We start from the raw sequence: 21,825 nt of genomic DNA on the forward strand, positions 1-21,825 counted from the left end.
ACACCTCCAATTGACTCAAATTATGTCAATTAGCCTATCAGAAGGAATTTTCCAAGCTGTTTAAAGACACAGTCAACTTAGTGTGTGTAAACTTCTGACCCACTGGAATTGTGATAGTGAAATCATTGTAATAATAACAATTGTCGGAAAAATTACTTCTCATGCACAAAGTAGATGTCCTAACCGACTTGCCAAAACTATAGTTTATTAAAAACCTCTTGATGCACCCATCCCGTTAGCGGGATCATTTTCATCAACATCCGCTGAATTGCAGAGCGCCAAATTCAAATATATTGAATTTTTATGAAATCACAAGTGCAATAAAGCAAAACACAGCTTAGCTTGTTGTTAATCAACCTGGCATGTCAGATTTCAAAAAAGCTTTTCGGCGAAAGCATGCCAAGCATTTATGTAAGGACATCTCTCTCAGTAGACAAAACATTACAAACAGCTAGCAGCCAAGTAGATTGGTCACGAAAGTCCGAAAAGCAATAAAATCTATCGCTTACCTTTGATGATCTTCAGATGTTTGCACTCACGAGACTCCCAGTTACACAATAAATGTTCCTTTTGTTCCATAAATATTTATTTTTTATATCCAAAATACCTCCATTTGGTTGGCGCGTTATGTTCAGAAATCCACAGGCTCGAGCGGTCACGACATCGCAGACAAATTCAATAGTATCCGTAAAGTTCGTAGAAACATGTCAAACGTTTTTTATAATCAATCCTCAGGTTGTTTTTACAATATATAATCGACTGTAGCTTCTTCAATAGGAGAGAGGGAGAAATATCTGCTCCAAGCTGTTGCGCATGCAAAACGCTGCTGGCACCCAGCCATACAATGACGCGATGTGATCTATCTCGCTCATTTTTCAAAATAAAAGCCTGAAACTATGTCTAAAGACTGTTCACACCATGGGGAAGCCATAGGAAAAGGAATCTGGTTGATATCCCTTTAAATGGAGTGAAGGCAGGCAATGGAACAGAGAGCTTTCAGGAAAAACAGCACGTCCGGGTTGGATTTTCCTCAGGTTTTCGCCTGCAATATCAGTTTTGTTATACTCACAGACAATATTTTGACAGTTTTGGAAACTTTAGTGTGTTCTACCCTATTTAATTATATGCATATTCTAGATTCTGGGCCTGAGAAACAGGCAGTTTCATTTGGGTACGTTTTTCATCCAAACATCAAAATACTGCCGCCTACACTCAATAGGTTTTAACAAGACACATTATTTTTATGGGGTGCACCAGATATTATCTTGATGTAAGGATTCAGGAGACTCCTTGCTCCGTGCTTCTACACCTGCATTGCTTGCTGTTTGGTGTTTTAGGCTGGGTTTCTGTACAGCACTTTGAGATATCAGCTGATGTACGAAGGGCTATATAAATACATTTGATTTGATTTGACTCCTGTCCGGGTGGAGTTAAAAAGGCCCTTTGGCTCTGTCAGTCATAGTGTGGCAAGCGAACGGTGCTGTGGTATCGTAGCTACGTTTTCTGATTCCTCACATTACAGCTGATTGTACCTGGATGAATCAGAGCAAGCAGAGAATTCAACAGGGACACTGTCTGTCACTCTTAACAGAGATAGTCTTTGTTTCTCTCAATGATATCGCAACTCCAGGTTTCAGAATTGAAGGTTTCCCCCACGAATGATCTTCTTGCCTTACACAACATCTGGCACTAAAATCTTGGACTGCCTATCCCATCATTTTTAATAAATCTCAACCCAGGGCATGAATAATATCTGGTGATTTTACTGTAGATGTGTCTCAAATGCCACCCTATTCCCAATGGGCCCTACATAGGGAATATAGTGCCATTTGGGACACGACCTATATTTGGGATGGACACCCAAGAGTTTGGGTGTCCATCCATGTTTTATGATGAGTGTTTTTAATTTGTGATATGAACACAGTGGTGTGTGTCAGTGTTTTATCGCTTTGATAGGGTTGTTTCAGCCAGATTGCTCTTGTGTAGGCAACATTTAAACATTTCAATAGAATTGACACTTCATTCCCAATCAATCAACAACAACATACATTTTCCTTCAGCAACACAACACGGTGTAACAGTACTGTTAGCCCCTGAGGTTTCCGTGCTTTAGGCTGCCTGCCAGTATTGTAGATAGGTGCGTGGGCACTGGAGTGTGGGCGTCTAGCGTCAAGGGCACATTGTCACTGTCATATGCCAGCTCTAATGCTTATTACTGAACATTGCTGCCAAGGAGACGCCTCATCATCAACCTATCACACAGCAGAGAGAGCAGGGAGCCAGCCAGAGGGTAAAATTGCTATTTTGTTCTGTATGTGGATGGAAATGAGTTGGTGTTGTATTTGTCCTGGCATTGAGATGGCTGTTGATTGTAATGCCCTGAACTTGAAATGTATTGTGTTACTATACAGTAAAAAAAAAAGATTGATGTATAGATGCGTTTTCCAAAAGAGACTGATAATTCAGGAGGTGTATCAAGGTCTTTCATGTACAAACGCACACAGACATGTTATGAGGTTATCCAACTCTTCTACCATGCCATACATGTATGCATATCCAGTGTGGGACCAGGCTATATGTTAGGAGGTGTGGATCTGCTGCTCAGCGGTTCTGTGGTCCGGCTGATCCCGTGACAGACCAGGCAGCATTATGCTCTGCTGTGCTCTGCTGGTCAATCAATGGACTTTCCAGAGAGACTCGGCCCTTTGTCCTTAGAACTTTCCACAACAAGCCACTGTTACTGTTGCTGAAGAGAGAGAGACATGTTGCATGGCATGGACAAAATGTTCAGAGAGGGTCACTGTCGAATGTTCCAGCACCTTCTGCTAGTTTTAGTTGCTCTGTGTATAAACACACTTTCAAACAGCACCTAGCTACAACAATCCACATTTAGGTTAACACAACAGTACAGTGCCTAAATAATTGTTACCCGAATGAGGCTGGGTTCCTGGGCAGCAGGGGGTCCAAAAACAAACTTGTGCATACGCATGCACAGACTGAACAAGTTCCACAGACATGTGAATAACAGAAATGGAATAAGGTGTCCCTGAACAAAGGAGGGAGGGGGGTCAAAATCAAAAGTAACAGTCAGTATCTGGTGTGACCACCAGCTGCATTAAGTACTGCAGTGCATCTCCTCCTCATGGACTGCACCAGAAATGCCAGTTCTTGCTGTGAGATGTTACCCCACTCTTCCACCAAGGCTACTGCAAGTTCCCGGACATTTCTGGGGGGGAATGGCCCTAGCTCTCACCCTCCGATCCAACAGGTCCCAGACATGCTCAATGGGATTGAGATCCGGCCTCTTTTCTGGCCATGGCAGAACACTGACGTTTCTGTATTACAGGAAATCACACACAGAACGAGCAGTATGGCTGGTTTGCATTGTCATGCTGGAGGGTCATGTCAGGATGAGTCTGCAGGAAGGGTACAACGAGGGAGGAGAATGTCTTCCCTGTAACGCACAGTGTTGAGATTGCCTGCAATGTCAACAAGCTCAGTCCGAAGATGCTGTGACACACCGCCCCAGACCATGACGGACCCGCCACCTCCAAATCGATCCTGCTCCAGAGTACAGGCCTCCGTGTAATGCTCATTCCTTCGAAGATAAACGTTAATCTGACCACCACCCCTGGTGAGACAAAACCGCGACTCATCAGTGAAGAGCAGGTGGTGTCTGGTGAGGACCTGCCTTTAAAACAGGCCTACAAGCCCTCAGTCCAGCCTCTCTCAGACTATTGCGGACAGTCTGAGCACTGATGAAGGGATTGTGCGTTTCTTGTGTAACTCGGGCAGATGTTGCTGCCATCCTGTACCTGTCCCGCAGGTGTGATGTTCAGATGTACTGATCCTGTGCATGTGTTGTTACACGTGGTCTGCCACTGTGAGGACGATCAGCTGTTCCCCTTGTCTCCCTGTAGCGCTGTCTTAGGCGTCTCACAGTACGGACATTGCAATTTATTGGCCACATCTGCAGTCCTCATGCCTCCTTGCAGCATGCCTAAGGCACGTTCACGCAGATCAGCAGGGACCCTGGGCATCTTTCTGTTGGTGTTTTTCAGAGTCAGTAGAAAGGCCTCTTTAGTGTCCTAAGTTTTCATAACTGTGACCTTAATTTCCTACCGTCTGTAAGCTGTTAGTGTCTTAACGACCGTTCCACAGGTGCATGTTCATTAATTGTTTATGGTTCATTGAACAAGCATGGGAAACCATGTTTAAACCCTTTACAATGAAGATCTGTGAACTTAATTTGTAAAAATCCAAATATCTTTAAAAGACATGGTCCTGAAAATGGGATTTTGAAATCTTTCAATTTTTTTTTACTGAGTTTCTGTAGTCATGAGTACGCTGCAAGGCTTCATGGGTGGCGGAGAGAGTTCCGACTACTGCCTTATTGTTTGATCTCTGCTGCTGCCTCATAAACGTGAGCCTCAGCAATAGCTGCCGCCAACTCCTCATCGTGCTTTAAAACCATAAACTTGGCTTCCAATTGGGCTTTCCTACCATAACTGCAGATTCTTTGCTGACAAAGGCGATCCAAGCGTGAGAAGACCATGCTTGCAGATGACTCTGATCTTGTCACATATGCTTGGTCCAGCTCTGTGAAGTGTTCAGTGTCAATCATTCTCGTGTTCCCGTTGTCTGCCATCATGTAATGCTGAAACCAACCCAGGTGTGTGAAGCGTGATGGAGGTAGATGGATAGAAGTGCTTGATCTGAACCTTGCTTTCCTGTATCGCAATGTCCAGTTGTGGTGCTACTTCTTTTTCTTCTTACTACGTACGGGACGATGCCAGTATCGTGATACTCGTTTACTGTCTTGGCAAGGAAACAAAACACGAAGCGGGTTTAACTTCTTTAGGAAACAGCCCAAATTATGGAAACGAACATAACTTGGAAACAAACATAATTTTGTTGTCATCCAGAGTCACATTCTATTTATTTTCCAAGCTATTTTACACACAGCAGGTTTTTATAGGAAAAAGAGTTTGGCCTGCTTCGTCTTTAAATTTTTGCCATGGAAAAAATATTTCGGTATTTTAATTTTAATTTTATTTATTTATTTGTTCTTTATTTAACTAGGTTAAATAAAGAACAAATTATTTTTTACAATGACAGCCTAGGAACAGAGGGTTAACTGCCGTGTTCAGGGGCAGAACGACTGATTTTTACCTTGTCAGCTCAGTGATTCGATCTTGCAACCTTTCGGTTACAAGTCCAATGCTCTAACCACTAGGCTACCTGCCACCCCAGTATCATCCTGGCCTCAGTGTGTCTAACACAAATGAACAGATGGCGAACATGCTCCAGTGAAAGCCAGGTGCAAAGTAAATTTGCCTTCATTTTTCAAAATACTTAATTGTTAATAACTCACTATAAAGTTGCAATTCCTAGTATAAATGGTTCAAAATGGGCTGAAATGCATGAAATGAAGCTATACATTAGCACACAATTAGCCTCGGCTGCAGTCCAAACACATTTTTTATTTTTTTATTTACCCGGATACAGTTTGATTGCCTTCCTAAGCGGAGGCTCAATTCACTAACGTTGCCCCCTCAGCCCTCGATTTAGGTTGAGGGAGCGAGTGAAAAACTTTGGTCACTTGCAGGGTTGATATGACCAAAAACTCTATGTAAATTGTAGTCACGTCAAATTTAATTAACAAGGCTGCATTTTCGGCACGTCGGCAACATTTCTGAAGCTGGTTTGCAAAAAAATATATATAGACTTTGATTTTAGCTTTGGCAAATTGCCTTAGTCTCGTAGTGAGGAGCCTATAAAACGTATTTTGGGGAATTCTGAAATGTATTGGAATAAATGACCAAACTATAAAACTAGCTAGCCAGCTATGGGTAACTGTAGCTAGCTACCTGACAGAAGTGCTTGCTGGATACGTTATCTTACTAGGTACATTAAAAGTTGGGTTGGTTGTTTTTAAGCTCAGCTTCAAGATTTCCACCAAGGACGTTGCCTCTCCGATCATCACTCTCCCTCGCTTGGGCAAGCAACATTTAAGGTACACTCGGATGTGACAATGTAAAACGTCATTCAAGGGCTGAGGGTTTAGGGCCTGAAGGCTGTCTACTTTGAGTTTGAAATACAGCCCTTGTGGGTTTAGAATGAATGACTTCCTGCTAAGTTACTGTTCAACTATGACCTCTGACAGTCATGTGACATGAAAGGCCAATCACAATCTTCTTAGAAATCAAATGAATTATAATGCAGTGACTTAAATTGACCACTAGATGGCTCTTTTACAAATAAACAGAAATGTCAGACAATGATGTGTGTCTGTACGCTACGCGAATGTGACATGGGATGTGGTATTATGCATTGATTTTGTGTGTGTATGTGTGTTATGAAAGCTTCACAGAGTCTTATGAGTAGTACGGATGGAAGGTATCCAGGGGAATACGGTGTTGCCGGAACTGCACACAAGGGGCGCTATTTCAAAACAATTTAGGCAACCAGGATCTTGATCCAAGAAGGGATTGGATGTCTCTAGTCTGTGTACCATTCTTTTTTAGTTAACATTCCACTCCTTTCCACTCAATGTCATTGCCAAAGAGACTGACCTTTCGGCAATCTCAATGTTCAATATGCACCTCGATTTACGACGTAGTTGCTCCGTAGTTGTTGGAAATAACAAATATTTTCCATGACAGCATGTGGAGACTCAAATAGAATATGAATTATAACAAAGTCAAAAACAAACATTTAGCTGTTAGCTAGGCAAGTTGTTTAAAATCAAAGCAAAGAGGTTTTGTGGTTGGAATTGCAGTATGCATTTAGGGTGTGTTGGACAATTCACTCTGGAATGCCAGAGTGTGCTCTGGGGCATTCGTAAATTCAGAGCTTTGTCAGATTGGCCATTGTACTCTGAGCTTTCTGAGCGCACACTAGACGCTCCGGCCCGAGGAGTAGGGTTGTTCTCACAACTGCACCCGAGCTAACTGGCTTAAGTTGGCTGGCTTGCTAGCCACTTTCCAGTCACGAATGAGAGAACACCCCATTTTACTCACCCGAGCAGAGCTGGTTAGGCTGTTTTCATGTTATCTTGAGTGTTGGTGGCTAACAATAGTTTTTTGCCGTCCGACCGTTCATATTCAACGGGTGTTGCACATTCGTAAATTCATGGCAGACTCCGGTGATAGTGCTCTTAGCTAGCAAGTTAGCATACCAAATGCATAGCTGGAGCCCTGAGCTGGATGTAATTTATTTGACACATCTTAGATTTCTTATAGTTCTACTTCTAGTTATGAGCAGTGGCGTAGCATGCAACCCCCATTTGAAATTTTGAAATACCTCGGAATACTGCCTAATGAGCAGTAAACAATCCACGATCCTTTGGGCACTTTCTTTTGCGTGGGCCTTGCACAAGGCTAATATTGGGCAGGTCAGCTTGGTCTGTGCTAAAGTACAGAGGAAACACATGGAACACACTGAGTGGGTGCGTGCACATATTTGTGTGTGTATGCGCTTCCTCTAGCCATGACCTGACTGGCACTAAAATGCTTATTAGAAAAGTAAACTTCTCACAACCATTGAAGTCCAAGGGATGAATAGTTTACCATCCTTACTGTACATTCAACAACAGTAGGGTTATGATTCATGAAGAAGAGTGATTAGCTGCTGGAAATATGTATGCGTCCTAAATGGAACCCTAATATAGTACACCACTTTTTTACATGGGGCCCTGATCAAAACAAAAGGTAGTGCTATAAAGGGAATAGGGTGCCATTTAGGGCCCGTAATAGATGGAGCATGGTTATCCACCAGACACAGCCTTTATCACTGACTATGCCACTATCACAATCACATGTAGACTTGATAGACTGGCCAGGCTCGGCCCAACTCATGTAGCAGTCTTAAAAGGGTCATTGCTACCATCACTGACAGTTCACTGCTGATGACCGGCTATAGGGAAGTTAGTTGCACAACTGGATGCATTCAACTAACTAGTTAGTTGCACAACTGAATGCATTCAACCGACATGTGTCTTCCGCATTTAACCCAACCCCTCTGAATCAGAGAGGTCATGTCGTGTGTGTTGGTGTGATAACAGAATCAGAGCTACGATGGAGTGTCAGGAAGTGTATGGCACGAATGCTGTGATTGCTTTGTGTGTGTGTGATGTTGACAGGCACCCAACTGTCGCATTGATAGTCACCCCACTAGCAGAGCCACCGTCTATACACCCAGCGGTGACGAGATTTGAAGGTTGGGTTACACAAAAAAAACGGTCTATTTTCAATATACAGTATATGCTCCAGCTAATGTTGTAGAAATTAGACAATATGGTAGTTATAGTAGGATAATGTTTTAGGAAATGGATGTGATTCCCCAAATTAGTTTGACCTAATTAATTAATGGCATGATTAAAACATAATTGCCTCAGTCTGTCACTGTTCCCGTAGGCTGTTGCTAGTCTCTCTCTGGCTCTCTCTCGCTCTTTGATTTCCTTGGTAATGTCATTTTTCTCATCACAAGCAATACATATTTGAAGGAAAGTGGGGTTCATTGTTTGGGGTCTGATCTCAATATTGCAGTAGCCTACATTTCTCAGGGATTACACTGTCCTCACTGTTTGACTTGATTGATTCTAGGAGCTCTTTTTAAGAGCAGTTGTGTGTGTGTGTGTGTGTGTGTGTGTGTGTGTGTGTGTGTGTTACTGTTTGAGTACTCTGTGTGTGTTTGTTACTGGTTGGGGACTTTGTTTGTGTTCATTAGGGCTGGTAAGAATAGGGAGGGAGTGGTCTAATCTACTGAAGAGAGCTGGCTGCTATTACTGGGTGGTGAGGTTCAGGGTAAGCTACTCCGGCAGTCAGTCAGTGTAGGACAGGGGCTTACAGGTCTGCTGCTATGTGCTGTGGCCTAGCCCAGACACCCCAACCCCCACACCCCTCCCTGCCCCTTGCACTCTGGATCCAATCTTCTTACATCGCTGACAGTGGGTACATAGATAAACTAGAACTGGATTAATGGTTAGGGCTGTGTAGCTCCCTGCCTCCCCCAAATCCCACCCCCCACCTCTCTTTGTCTCCTCCAGTCCATTCCCTTTGAGTTTGTTGTTTTAGTATTCTTCATCCCATAAGACAATAGCTGTATTCGAATAGTCATACTAACTGCACTAACCGTATTATTTGAGACGTACAGTTGAAGTCAGAAGTTTACATACACTTAGGTTGGAGTCATTAAAACTCTTTTTTTTCAACCACTCCACCCACAAACTTCTTGTTAGCAAACTATAGTTTTTCCAAGTCAGTTAGGACATCTACTTTGTGCGTGACTGTCACGCCCTGACCTTAGAGATCCTTTTAATTCTCTATTTGGTGAGGTCAGGGTGTGACTAGGGTGGGCAATCTATGTTTTCTATTTCTTTGTTGGCCGGGTATGGTTCCCAATCAGAGGCAGCGGTCTATCGTTGTCTCTGATTGGGGATCATACTTAGGCAGCCTTTTCCCACCTGTAGTTTGTGGGATCTTGTTTTTGTACTGTGCTGTTTAGCCCTACTAAACTTTACGTTTCGTTTATATATATATATATATATATTGTTTTATGTTCATTCGTTAAAGTAAGATGTACGCCTACCACACTGCACCTTGGTCTGATCCTTCCATCAACGAGCGTAACAATGACACAAGTTGTTTTTCCAACAATTGTTTACAGACAGATTATTTCACTTATAATTCACTGTATCACAATTTCAGTGGGTCAGAAGTGTACATGCATATGTACCTGTGGATGTATTTCAAGGCCTACCTTCCAGCTCAGTGCCTCTTTGCTTGACATCATGGGAAAATCAAAAGAAATCAGCCAAGACCTCAGAAAAAAATTGTAGACCTCAACAAGTCTGGTTCTTCCTTGGGAGCAATTTCCAAATGCCTGAAGGTACCACGTTCATCTGTACAAACAATAGTACGCAAGTATAAACATCATGGGACCACGCAGCCGTCATACCGCTCAGGAAGGAGACACCTTCTGTCTCCTAGAGATGAACGTACTTTGGGGCGAAAAGTGCAAATCAATCCCAGAACAACAATAAAGGACCCTGTGAAGATGCTGGAGGTAACCGGCACAAAAGTATTTATATCCACAGTAAAACGAGTCCTATATCGACATAACCTGAAAGGCCGCTCAGCAAGGAAGCCACTGTTCCAAAACCGCCATAAACAGCCAGACTACGGTCTGCAACTGCACATGGGGACAAAGATCGTACCTTTTGGAGAAATGTCCTCTAGTCTGATGAAACAAAAATAGAACTGTTTGGCCTTAATGACCATCGTTATGTTTGGAGGAATAAGGAGGCTTGCAAGCCAACCGTGAAGCACGGGGGGTGGCAGCATCATGTTGTTGAGGTAGTTTGCTGCAGGAGGGACTGGTGCACTTCACAAAATGGATGGCTTCATGAGGTAGGAAAATGATGTAGATATGTTGAAGCAACATCTCAAGACATCAGTCAGGAAGTTAAAGCTTGGTGGCAAATGGGTCTTCCAAATGGACAATGACCCCAAGCATACTTCCAAAGTTGTGGCAAAATGGCTTTAGGACAACAAAGTCAAGGTATTGGAGTAGCCATCACAAAGCCCTGACCTCAATCATATAGAACACTTGTGGGCAAACTGAAAAAGCGTGTGCGAGAAAGGAGGCCTAGAAACCTGACTCAGTCACACAAGCTCTGTCAGGAGGAATGGGCCAAAAATGACCCAACTTATTGTGGGAAGCTAGTGGAAGGCAACACAAAACGTTTGACCCAAGTTCAACAATTTAAATGCAATGCTACCTAATACTAATTGAGTGTATGTAAACTTCTGACCCACCAGGAATGTAATGAAAGAAATAAAAGCTGAAATAAATCATTCTCTACAGTATGGATATAGTTAGTATGCCAGAAGTTCCCGGAAGTCGTACTAAATTCGTCAAATTAAGAATTATACAAGCAGTGAACACTTTCTGTGCTTTTAGGACCCATAATGCAATTCTTCAGAAAATGCACGTGGCTTCACAACATTTTCAGATTTGAAGAAAATAGCAGAAAATATGAAGCCTACGTCCGGCAAGAGTGGATACAAATTCATTGCTTGAACTAATTATGAATTTTTTTAAAATGTTGAGCAATGTAATAATCACTTTTCAAGTAAGTTACATTACGTGTTATGTTGGTTGACAATTTGTAGTTTGTAGTCAGTTTGTAGTCCTTATTAACCTCATAGCATTACAGCAGTATGCTACTTACCTAACGTTAGTTGGCTACTGATACATCGAACTTGCCAGGCAGTATATTAACTATAATCTAACAAACCACCCAATTTTTATTAACTTGATTAGTCATGTAATTTTTAGCTTAGTGATATAGTTGTTGTGCGTTCTTAATGGACATTGTTAATTCTGGCTATCTACTCCGATTTCAGAGCACTCTCATCTGAGTGTGCCAGAGCCAGAATAACTGATGAATTTACGAACGCTCAACACCTGTTGAATATATGTCCGGTGTCAATAAAAGTTGCAAAACAACGCATAATTAAATTGTTGCCAGCAGCACAGTTAGTCACCAACGCTCAGGATAACATGAAAACAGCCTAACCAGTTATGCTAGGGCGAGTAAATTGGTCAGACTGAGGTGTTCTCTCATTTGGGGCGGCAGGGTAGCCTAGTGGTTAGAGCATTGGACTAGTAACCGGAAGGTTGCGAGTTCAAACCCCCGAGCTGACAAGGTACAAATCTGTCGTTCTGCCCCTGAACAGGCAGTTAACCCACTGTTCCCAGGCCGTCATTGAAAATAAGAATGTGTTCTTAACTGACTTGCCTGGTTAAATAAAGGTAAAATGTAAAAAAATTTACGAATGGACAATCTGAAAACGCTCTGGATTTACGAAGCCCAGAGCGCGTTCTGGCACTCACATTGAATTTACGAACTCACCAGTACTCATAAAATGTCTAGCTAGTCATTTGTTATGCTAGCAAGAGGTTGCATAGCAACAGCATCAACTTCCGGTAGACGGGCGAAGCGCTAGTACGCTAAAAAGAAAGGATACCTTTCGTTTACAGTATACTAAAATTAACTAATACTATGTAGTAAACTCATGTAAAAAAGAAACGTCCCCTCACTGTCAACTGCGTTGTTCTTTTCTATATTATTTTGTAAATATTTGTATGAACATAAGATTCAACAACTGAGAGGCAAACTGAACAAGTTCCACAGACATGTGACGAACAGAAATGGAATAATGTGTCCCTGAACAAAGGTGAGGTCAAAATCAAACGTAACAGTCAGTATCTGGTGTGGCCACCAGCTGCATTAAAACTTTGGGATTGGTGTCCCTTCCACTGGACGGTTGAGCTAACGTAGGCTAATGCGATTAGCATGAGGTTGTAAGTAACAAGAACATTTCCCAGGACATAGACATATCTGATATGGGCAGAAAGCTTAAATTCTTATTAATCTAACTGCACTGTCCAATTTTCAGTAGCTATAACAGTGAAATAATACCATGCTATTGTTTGAGGAGAGTGCACCATTTTGAACATGAAAAGTTATTAATAAACAAATTAGGCACATTTGGGCAGTCTTGATACAACATTTTGAACAGAAATGTTATATTCTACTACATTCCATAAATGTCAACGTGTTTCCTTTCAAATGGTACCAATAAAATGCATATCTGTGCTTCAGGGCCTGAGCTACAGGCAGTCAGATTTGGGTATGTCATTTTAGGCTAAAATTTAAAAAAAGGGACTAATCCTTTTAATTATTTTAAGTACTGCAGTGCATCTCCTTCTCATGGACTGCACAAGATTTGCCAGTTCTTGCTGTGAAATGGTTCCCCACTCTTCCACCAAGGCACCTGCATGTTCCCGGACATTTCTGGGGGGAATGGCCCTAGCTCTCACCCTCCGATCCAACAGGTCCCAGACATGCTCAATGGGATTGAGATCCGGGCTCTTTGCTGGCCATGGCAGAACACTTACATTCCTGTGTTGCAGGAAATCACACACAGAACGAGCAGTATGGCTGGTGGCATTGTCATACTGGAGAGTCATGTCAGGATGAGCCTGCAGGAAGGGTACCATGAGGGAGGAGGATGTCTTCCCTGTAACGCACAGCGTTGAGATTGCATGCAATGATTACAAGCTCAGTCCGATGATGCTGTGACACACCGCCCCATGACGGACCCTACACCTCCAAATCGATCCCGCTCCAGAGTACAATCCTCGGTGTTATGCTCATTTCTTTGAGGATAAACGTGAATCTGACCATCACCCCTGGTGAAACAGGGTAGCCTAGTGATTAGAGCGTTGGACTAGTAACCAAAAGGTTTCATGTTCAAATCCCCGAGCTGACAAGGTACAAATCTGTCGTTCTGCCCCTGAACAGGCAGTTAACCCACTGTTCCTAGGCCGTCATTGTAAATAATAATTCTTCTTAACTGACTTGCCTAGTTAAATAAAGGTAACATAAAAATTAAAAAAAACTCGTCAGAGAAGAGCACTTTTTGCCAGTCCTGTCTGTTCCAGCGACATTGGGTTTGTGCCCATAGGCGATGTTGTTGCCGGAGATGTCTGGTGAAGACCTGCCTTACAACAGGCTACAAGCCCTCAGTCCAGCTACTCTCAGCCACTTACCAGTCTGTAAATGTTTATTTTAGTCAGAGTGCAAGAGGGCATTGGAGGTCTTCTGGCTGCATATCAGTCTTCCTGACATCCATGTCTTCATTGAATTACTGCACTCACACTCACAGCACCCTTTTCCCCCCATTCTCTTCCCTCCTCCCTCTCTTGTGTCTCTTCACTCAAACCCCTTACGGTAATTGAAAGGGGGATAATCTTTCTCTCAGCAGCCAGCAGGCAGGGCCAGAATCCCTCATGATGGCCATTGGAAGAGCTTGTTGTTGGCCAGGACCCCTCTTGGTTGCAAATAGGGAAGCTTGTAGTTGTAGCCGGCCAGTGAATCCCCAGGGTCTTAAGAACCCCCATTGATGGGAATGCGGGAAGCAGAAACCATGACAGCGAGTGTGTTTAACCACCATTTCTCTCTGTAGAGGCCACATAACCAACTGAAATCAGCTAGCTACAGTTGATAACAGTGGAACTCCAACAAACTTTGGCTGGTGGCATTCCACCCACCCAGCTAGCCCTTGTCCTTTGCCATCCCCTCCCTACAGTGGATATGCAGTAGAACTCATACTGCTGCTAATGCTACCTAGCAACCCCCCCTCCCCCCAAAATCAATACTTGGAATCAAAGTATCGATACTATATAGCCCAAAAATAATATTGCCATATGCAACATCATTGATCCCCCATCACGAGTACTTGGCCCAAAAATGTGTATATGTCTGTACATGCCGCTGTGTTGGGCCGTTCAGGACGAAGGTCTAGCTGATGTGGCAGGACGTCCCCACCTGGCCGGTGGAAGGGCTGTCTATGTCGATCAGTTATCTACCCAGGACTGCTCACACGCAGGTCACTTAAAGGATGAGGGAGGGAGAGCGAGAGAGAGTAGAGAAAGGTGCAGGGGAAAAGTGTGTTTGGAAGTTGGAAAATGTGTCTACTCTATGTCATATAGTTGGAGAATGTGTGTTTTGTGTATCTAACTGTTTAGAAAACGGCAAATAAATAGTCTTGTATCTTTTTATATGGTCCTGGCTATCCTTCTACATCTAAATGTTTTGATGTCCAAAATGTTACATCACTGGATTGGTCTGAGCTTGAGCTTTGTGTCAAACAGTACAGCGTCTTATCAAGGCTACGGGGTTCAGCTTGCGGTCATGTTATTGTGTGTTTTCTGTGTGACAGGTGTGTGTGTGTGTGTGCCTGCTCGCATCCATTTGTGTGTGTGTGTGTGTGTGTGACAGGCAGGCAGGCCTGCCTTACAGCTGATGATGTCGTTCCCCTTTGAACAAGTCTCCCATTGGAATGCAGCAGCACAGTATGGATGACAGGACAACACTGCTCTGGCCCTAGACTGGGACTGGACACAGCAGAACAATGACCTTTTCTCTCTCTCTTCTCTCTCTCTCTCATCACTCTGCGTGGAGGGATGGATGGAGGGAGTGCTGGTGGCGGCTGGGCCATGGGACGACTGGATGACCTATGGCCCAGATGAGCAGGACACTGTGCCTTCCTCCATCAGCACAATGCACCTCTGTCACACACACACACCCTGAGTCATGCTAGGGGGGAACGTTGTAGCTGCCAAGGACAGACTGAAGCAGGCGGAGACAGGACAGGGGGGTCCATTCTTCCTCAAGAAGGCTTTATCTTGTCGGATGCCTAGAACTATAAGCTACAATGTTTCATAAGGCATCAAGTTTCAGTTGAGAATCCATTATTAAGGAACATCCATCAGTTTTGAGTTTGATCTAATATACATCATGTCGTGTTAGAGCGCAAGGCACTACAGAGGGTAGTGCGAACGGCTCAGTACATCACTGGAACCAAGCTTCCTGCCATCCAGCACCACTGGGCCAAGCTTCCTGCCATCCAGGACCTCTATACCAGGTGGTGTCAGAGCAAGGCCCTAAAAATTGTCAGACTCCAGCCACCCTAGTCAAAGACTAAGACTCTCTTCTACCGCATGGCAAGCGGTACCGGAGCGCCAAGTCTAGGACCAAGAGGCTTCTATACAGCTTCTACCCCCAAGCCATAAGACTCCTGAACATCTAGTCAAATGGCTGCCCAGACTGTTTGCATTGCCTGCCTCCTCTCTCCACACCACTGCCACTCTCTGTGGTCATCTATTCATAGTCCCTTTAAGTAACTCTACCTACATGTACATACTACCTTAGCTAACCGGTGCCCCCCGCACATTGACTCTGTACCGGCACCCCCCTGTATATATTGTTATTTTTTACTGCTGCTCTTCAATTACTTGTTACTTTTATCTCTTATTCTTATCCATATATTTTTTTAAACTGCACTGTTGGTTAGGGGCCCGTAAGTAAGCATTTCACTGTAAGGTCTACATCTGTGGTATTCGGCCCATGTGACAAATAAAATTGGATTTGATTTGAGTAGACAATTGTAACTCTCCCATTATACCAATTTGACAAAATATGGCAAGATGGTATTGGGTTGTATTGTATATTGTATTGTATTGTACAAGGTTGAAAATCGAATTTCCCCAGCATGTCCTTGGGGTGGCAGGGTAGCCTAGTGGTTAGAGCGTTGGACTAGTAACTTAAAGGTTGCAAGTTCAAACCCCCGAGCTGACAAGGTACAAATCTGTCGTTCTGCCCCTGAACAGGCAGTTAACCCACTGTTCCTAGGCCGTCATTGAAAATAAGAATTTGTTCTCAACTGACTTGCCTAAGTTAAGTAAAGGTTAAAAAAAAAACTTGTGTCCTGGATTCACACTGGCTCCCTCCCTCTGTCCATCCCTCTGTCCATCCCTCTGTCCATCCCTCTGTCCATCCCTCCACCGTGATAATAAAATGTTCTGTCTGTAAAGGGCAGAGCTGAATGTATCTGTTGGCTCTGCGACGGGTCTCTGCTATCTGCCTGTGCCAAAAACAGATGTTGCTTTAGTCTTCAGTCTACTACTATACTATCTGTCTCTGTTCTATACCAACCCATGCTTTGTCTATCCATCTTCTCCTCCATCCTCATTCCCTCCTCTCTGCCTCAGGCCTCCTTCCATCCCTTCATCTATCTCTCCATCCTTTCCCAGTCACAGTCGTCCGTGAAATCTAGTCTAAATGGCATTGCCCAAGCTTGTGAATGTTCAAAGAAAACCTTTTTATGGCCGTTGTTTTATCCAAATTTTCCTGCTTAGCTTTTTAATAGTATGTTCATGTCAAGGTTGAACTGGTAAAGCGAAAGGACAGAGCTTTTTAACATCCTCTTGATTAGTCTTTTTTAATCATTTGAAACATCACTTATCAGAATAAGGTTGCTTTTGCCAATTCCTCTTAAAACCCTTCCTGTTTTGCTTGCTGAAGGCAGTCTTCTGTTTTTCCTATACTACTAGTGTCTACTAAATATGCTAAGTAACCGATGCAACAGGAAATCGCTTCAACCAGTCTCTCGCCCAGCCTCTACTCTAGACATCAGATGCTGCATCACGTCCTGTCTGTGCCAAAAATGACTGCCACAGTGTCAGTTTGGGGTTTAGTCTCGCCAGATGTTGTCATTTCCCTTTGGGGTGTCTCTCTCATGTTCAAAGTAGCCCAGACCTAGCCTAGTCCCAATACTGTCAGAAAAACAACGAGAGAAGAGATAGTTACAACAGATAGCGTATGGAACCGGGCTAACCCAGGCCACCTTATGTGCCTACCATCTCCGTTGTCTGTCAACGTATGAGCCTCATAGGAAAGTCATTGGCTCAGTCAGGTTTTCCAGGTATGAAACCTCTGTGTGGCTGAGCCCTAACTCTAGTGGGGTTTCAGCCAGCACCATGGGGAAGTACTCAAGAGAGGGTTAATACCAACCAGAGAGCTGTGAATAATTCAGTCAGTTTGGAGGAGCTGTTGCCACACATACCGTTACTGAGGGATCCTATAGCACTATGCAAAGGGTGAAGAGGGCCTCCCTCTGTTTGTGTGTGTGTGAAAAATGTGCCACTTCACCCTCACACAAGCACCAGGGTGGCAGTTATCTGGGTCACACTGGAAGAGGATCATTAAAATGTCTCTTCAGAATCCACACACACACACACATAATTCACTCAATCTGTGGTGTGCCATCCTCTCAGGTATTTCCTGCCTGTGCTTAAAACAGAAATTAAATTGTAAGAGATAAAAGCACAATTTTCTCAGTGTGTTTGTGTTTGTAGCCGCTCCTAGGCTCTTCTGAGGTGATGACTTGTGTGTGTGTGTGTGTGTGTGTGTGTGTGTGTGTGTGTGTGTGTGTGTGTGTGTGTGTGTGTTTGCATGCTGCGGAGAGGGAGAGACTGTTAGTTAGTACTGCATTTGTCTCTGCCATTGAGAACATTATGAAAGATTTAACTGGTTGAATGTAGGCCTACTCTCTCCTACTCCAACATGTTGCTTAATAATGTTGACCAGTATTGAGAGATCCTCAGCCCAAGGCTCCCTACCACTGGGTAAACATGGAGGTGAGGTGTGCTAGTACTGACAGAAAGACACCCTCCCTAGACGGTAAGGAGAGCAGGAGAACAACCTTTTTGTGGCTGAAGCCTTGTCCTGCCCCGTTCAACAGAGAGGCGGTGGGGTGTTGTCAGCATCGATCTGGCCTGCTATCCACACATCTACTGAGGGAAGAGATGTCTTTTAATAGGAGCTCTCCCTATCTGAATCAGACAGAATTACCATATTACCTTTTTAGCACTCTTATAATTGCCTTCCTTTTCGCTGCTCAGTATTCATGTTTCAATAGCTTTGAAGGAGTCATGAATCCTAAACGAATCCACCACTCTACTGAAACACTGTGCTGTACGTCAAACATGAACGACTCTAGCTGTCAGAGCCACATTATGTGCTGGTTAAACTGCCGACTGGTTGTTTGGTGTATTCTATGACATACTTCCTCTTTTGTATGTTGACAGGCTAGAGGGAGGGTGTGTGGGAGTGTAACAGCGGTCTCAATGTCTTTTCGGGGACTTTGGAATTCCTGGGTTCCCACCTCCGGAATGTGACCACCATTCCAAAGATGGACAGAACCTGGGAATGGCAAGTGTCGCAGTCAGGATGTTTAGATGTCATTTTCCTGAGTGGCCATTGTTTTGATAGACACAGCCTGGTTAGTCAATCTGTCAGATTAAATTTAACTGTTTAGTAAATGTTGATAATGAAATGTAATCTATCATCACAGTTCTCAGTGTGTAGGTCTTTTTTTTTCCTGGACAGATCCATTTAAATGGGTGCCAAGCTCAGCCACAAGGCTGGGTTCGCTGTTGGCAGTAGTATTACACAAATTCCAATGCTAATCTTGAAAAGCTTCTCCAACAAACCGCTAGATTTCTGCCCAATTTGATTGCTGTTTCTGGATGTTATTTGTTAGAAAGGAAAATGAATAAATTGTATTTATGACTACAATTTCTTTTGTTGTATGATTGTGGAAACACCTTTTTAGAGGATTTATGAGAGAGCTGTTCTCGTTTATCAAAGTTATTCATCCAAAGTTGAATTGAAGACATTATAAGGCATATATTCCTAGAGCACCATTAGCAGCATGTACGACCACAACCTTAGATTGTCTTTTGCGCTATTTCTGTTTTGTTGAATTTGAGGAAATGACCATCAATAATTGAACAGATTATTCCCAGTTACATTAGGAGGAGCATGTAGATGTGTGCAAGTGATCAAATGTCCTTCTGTATACCTAGAGCAGGTGAACCAGTAACTTCTACCACCCAGGGGTCATAACTTCTGACCTTTTGTGGCCTGCTGGCTGACCCCACACCACCCGTTCAGCTTCTCTTTGTCTCTCTGTGTCTCTGTCTCTCTCAATTCAATTCAAGGGGCTTTATTGGCATGGGAAACATGTTAACATTGCCAAAGCAAGTGAGGTAGATGATATACAAAAGTGAAATAAACAATAAAAATGAACAGTAAACATTTAACATACAGAAGTTTCAAAAGAATAAAGACATTACAAATGTCATATTATATATATATATATCAGTGTTGTAACGATGTACAAATGGTTCATGTACAAAAGGGAATATAAATAAGCATAAATATGGGTTGTATTTACAATGGCATTTGTTCTTCACTGGTTGACCTTTTCTTGTGGCAAGAGGTCACAAATCTTGCTGCGGTGATGGCACACTGTGGTATTTCACCCAGTACATTCTTGGCCAAAAGTTTTGAGAATGACACATTTTAATATTAATTTTCACAATGTCTGCTGCTTCAGTGTCTTTAGATATTTTTGTCAGTTACTATGGAATACTGAAGTATAATTACAAGCATTTCATAAGTGTCAAAGGCTTTTATTGACAATTATATGAAGTTGATGCAAAGAGTCAATATTTGCATCAAATATTTTCTTTTTCAAGACTTCTGCAATCCGCCCTGGCATGCTGTCAATTAACTTCTGGGCCACATCCTGACTGTTGCTAGCCCATTCTTGTATAATCAATGCTTGGAGTTTGTCAGAATTTGTGGGGTTTTGTTTGTCCACCCGCCTCTTGAGGATTGACCGCAAGTTCCCAATGGGATTAAGGTCTGGGGAGTTTCCTGGACATGGAGCCAAACTATGATTTTTTGTTCCCCGAGCCACTTAGTTATCACTTTTGCCTTATGGCAAGGTGCTCCATCATGCTGGAAAAGGCATTGATCAACAAACTGTTCCTGGATGGTTGGGAGAAGTTGCTCTCAGAGGATGTGTTGGTACCATTCTTTATTCATGGCTGTGTTCTTAGGCAAAATTGTGAGTGAGCCCACTCCCTTGGCTGAGAAGCTACCCCCACACATGATGGTAGCGCTCACCTTGTCTTCTCCGGACAAGCTTTTTTCCGGATGCCCCAAACTTAGGGGACTCTTCTCCAGGTTAATCTCTGTAGGTGATGCCTTTGTAATGGAAGGTTTGGGAATCGCTTCCTTTTAGGTGGTTGTAGAATTTAATGGCTCTTCTGGATTTTGATAATTAGCGGGTATCGACCTAATTCTGCTCTGCGTGCATTATTTGGTGTTGTACACGGAGGATATTTTTGCAGAGTTCTGCATGCAGAGTCTCAATTTGGTGTTTGTCCCATTTTGTGAATTCTTGGTTGGTGAGCAGACCCCAGACCTCTCTCTCTCTGTTTCTCCTTGTTTCTCTGTCTCTCTCTCTCTCTCTCTCTCTTTTCAAGGGGCTTTATTGGCTTGGGAAACATATGTTTACATGGCCAAAGCATGTGAAATAAACAATTAACAGTAAACATTACACTGACAAAAGGTCCAAAACGGTCATATTATGTCTATATACAGTGTTGTAACGGTGTGAAAATAGTTAGTGATGGCATTGCATGGAACTTCCTTTCATCTCATATTGCTCAAATAAACAGCAAACCTGGTTTAAAAAAAACAGATAAAGCAACACTTTGTGGCACAACACCTCTCCCCTATTTGACCTAGATAGTTTGTGTGTATGCATTGATATGTACGCAATAACGACCTGCCTCTCTCTCGTTGCACTCCACAAGGAGACGGCTTACTGCATTCGTGTAACAGGCAAAGGTAAGTTGCTAGTTAGCATTAAACTTCTTATAAAAAACAATCAATCATAATCACTAGTTAACTACACATGGTTGATGATATTACTAGATATTATCTAGCGTGTCCTGATTGAGCATACAAGCATACAAGTATCTAAGTATCTGACTGAGCGGTGGTAGGCAGAAGCAGGTGCGTAAACATTCATTCAAACAGCACTTTTGTGCGTTTTGCCAGCAGCTCTTCATTGTGCGTCAAGAATTGCGCTGTTTATGACTTCAAGCCTATCAACTCCCGAGATGAGGCTGGTGTAACCGAAGTGAAATGGCTAGCAAGTTAGCGCGCGCTAATAGTGTTTCAAACGTCACTCGCTCTGAGCCTTCTAGTAATTGTTCCCCTTGCTCTGCATGGGTAACGCTGCTTCGATGGTGGCTGTTGTCGTTGTGTTGCTGGTTCGAGCCCAGGGGGGAGCGAGGAGAGGGACGGAAGCTGTACTGTTACACTGGCAGTACTAAAGTGCCTATAAGAACATCTAATAGTCAAAGGTTAATGAAATACAAATGGTATAGAGGGACATAGTCCTATAATTCCTATAATAACTACAACCTAAAACTTCTTACCTGGGAATATTGAAGACTCATGTTAAAAGGAACCACCCGCTTTCATATGTTCTCATGTTCTGAGCAAGGAACTGAAACGTTAGCTTTCTTACAACGCACATATTGCAC

General features: G+C 43.1%; 1 protein-coding gene across 4 annotated transcripts in view; it reads left to right on the top strand.

Annotated features, from left to right (window-relative positions):
* Nucleotides 1–21,825, top strand: part of LOC109908737 (rho GTPase-activating protein 12) — a 101,342-nt gene that overhangs the window by 22,836 nt on the left and 56,681 nt on the right. The gene's annotated exons all lie outside the window — the stretch shown is intronic.

The sequence above is a fragment of the Oncorhynchus kisutch genome, linkage group LG18, assembly GCF_002021735.2.
Source record: "Oncorhynchus kisutch isolate 150728-3 linkage group LG18, Okis_V2, whole genome shotgun sequence".
NCBI classification, from domain to species: Eukaryota; Metazoa; Chordata; class Actinopteri; order Salmoniformes; family Salmonidae; genus Oncorhynchus; species Oncorhynchus kisutch.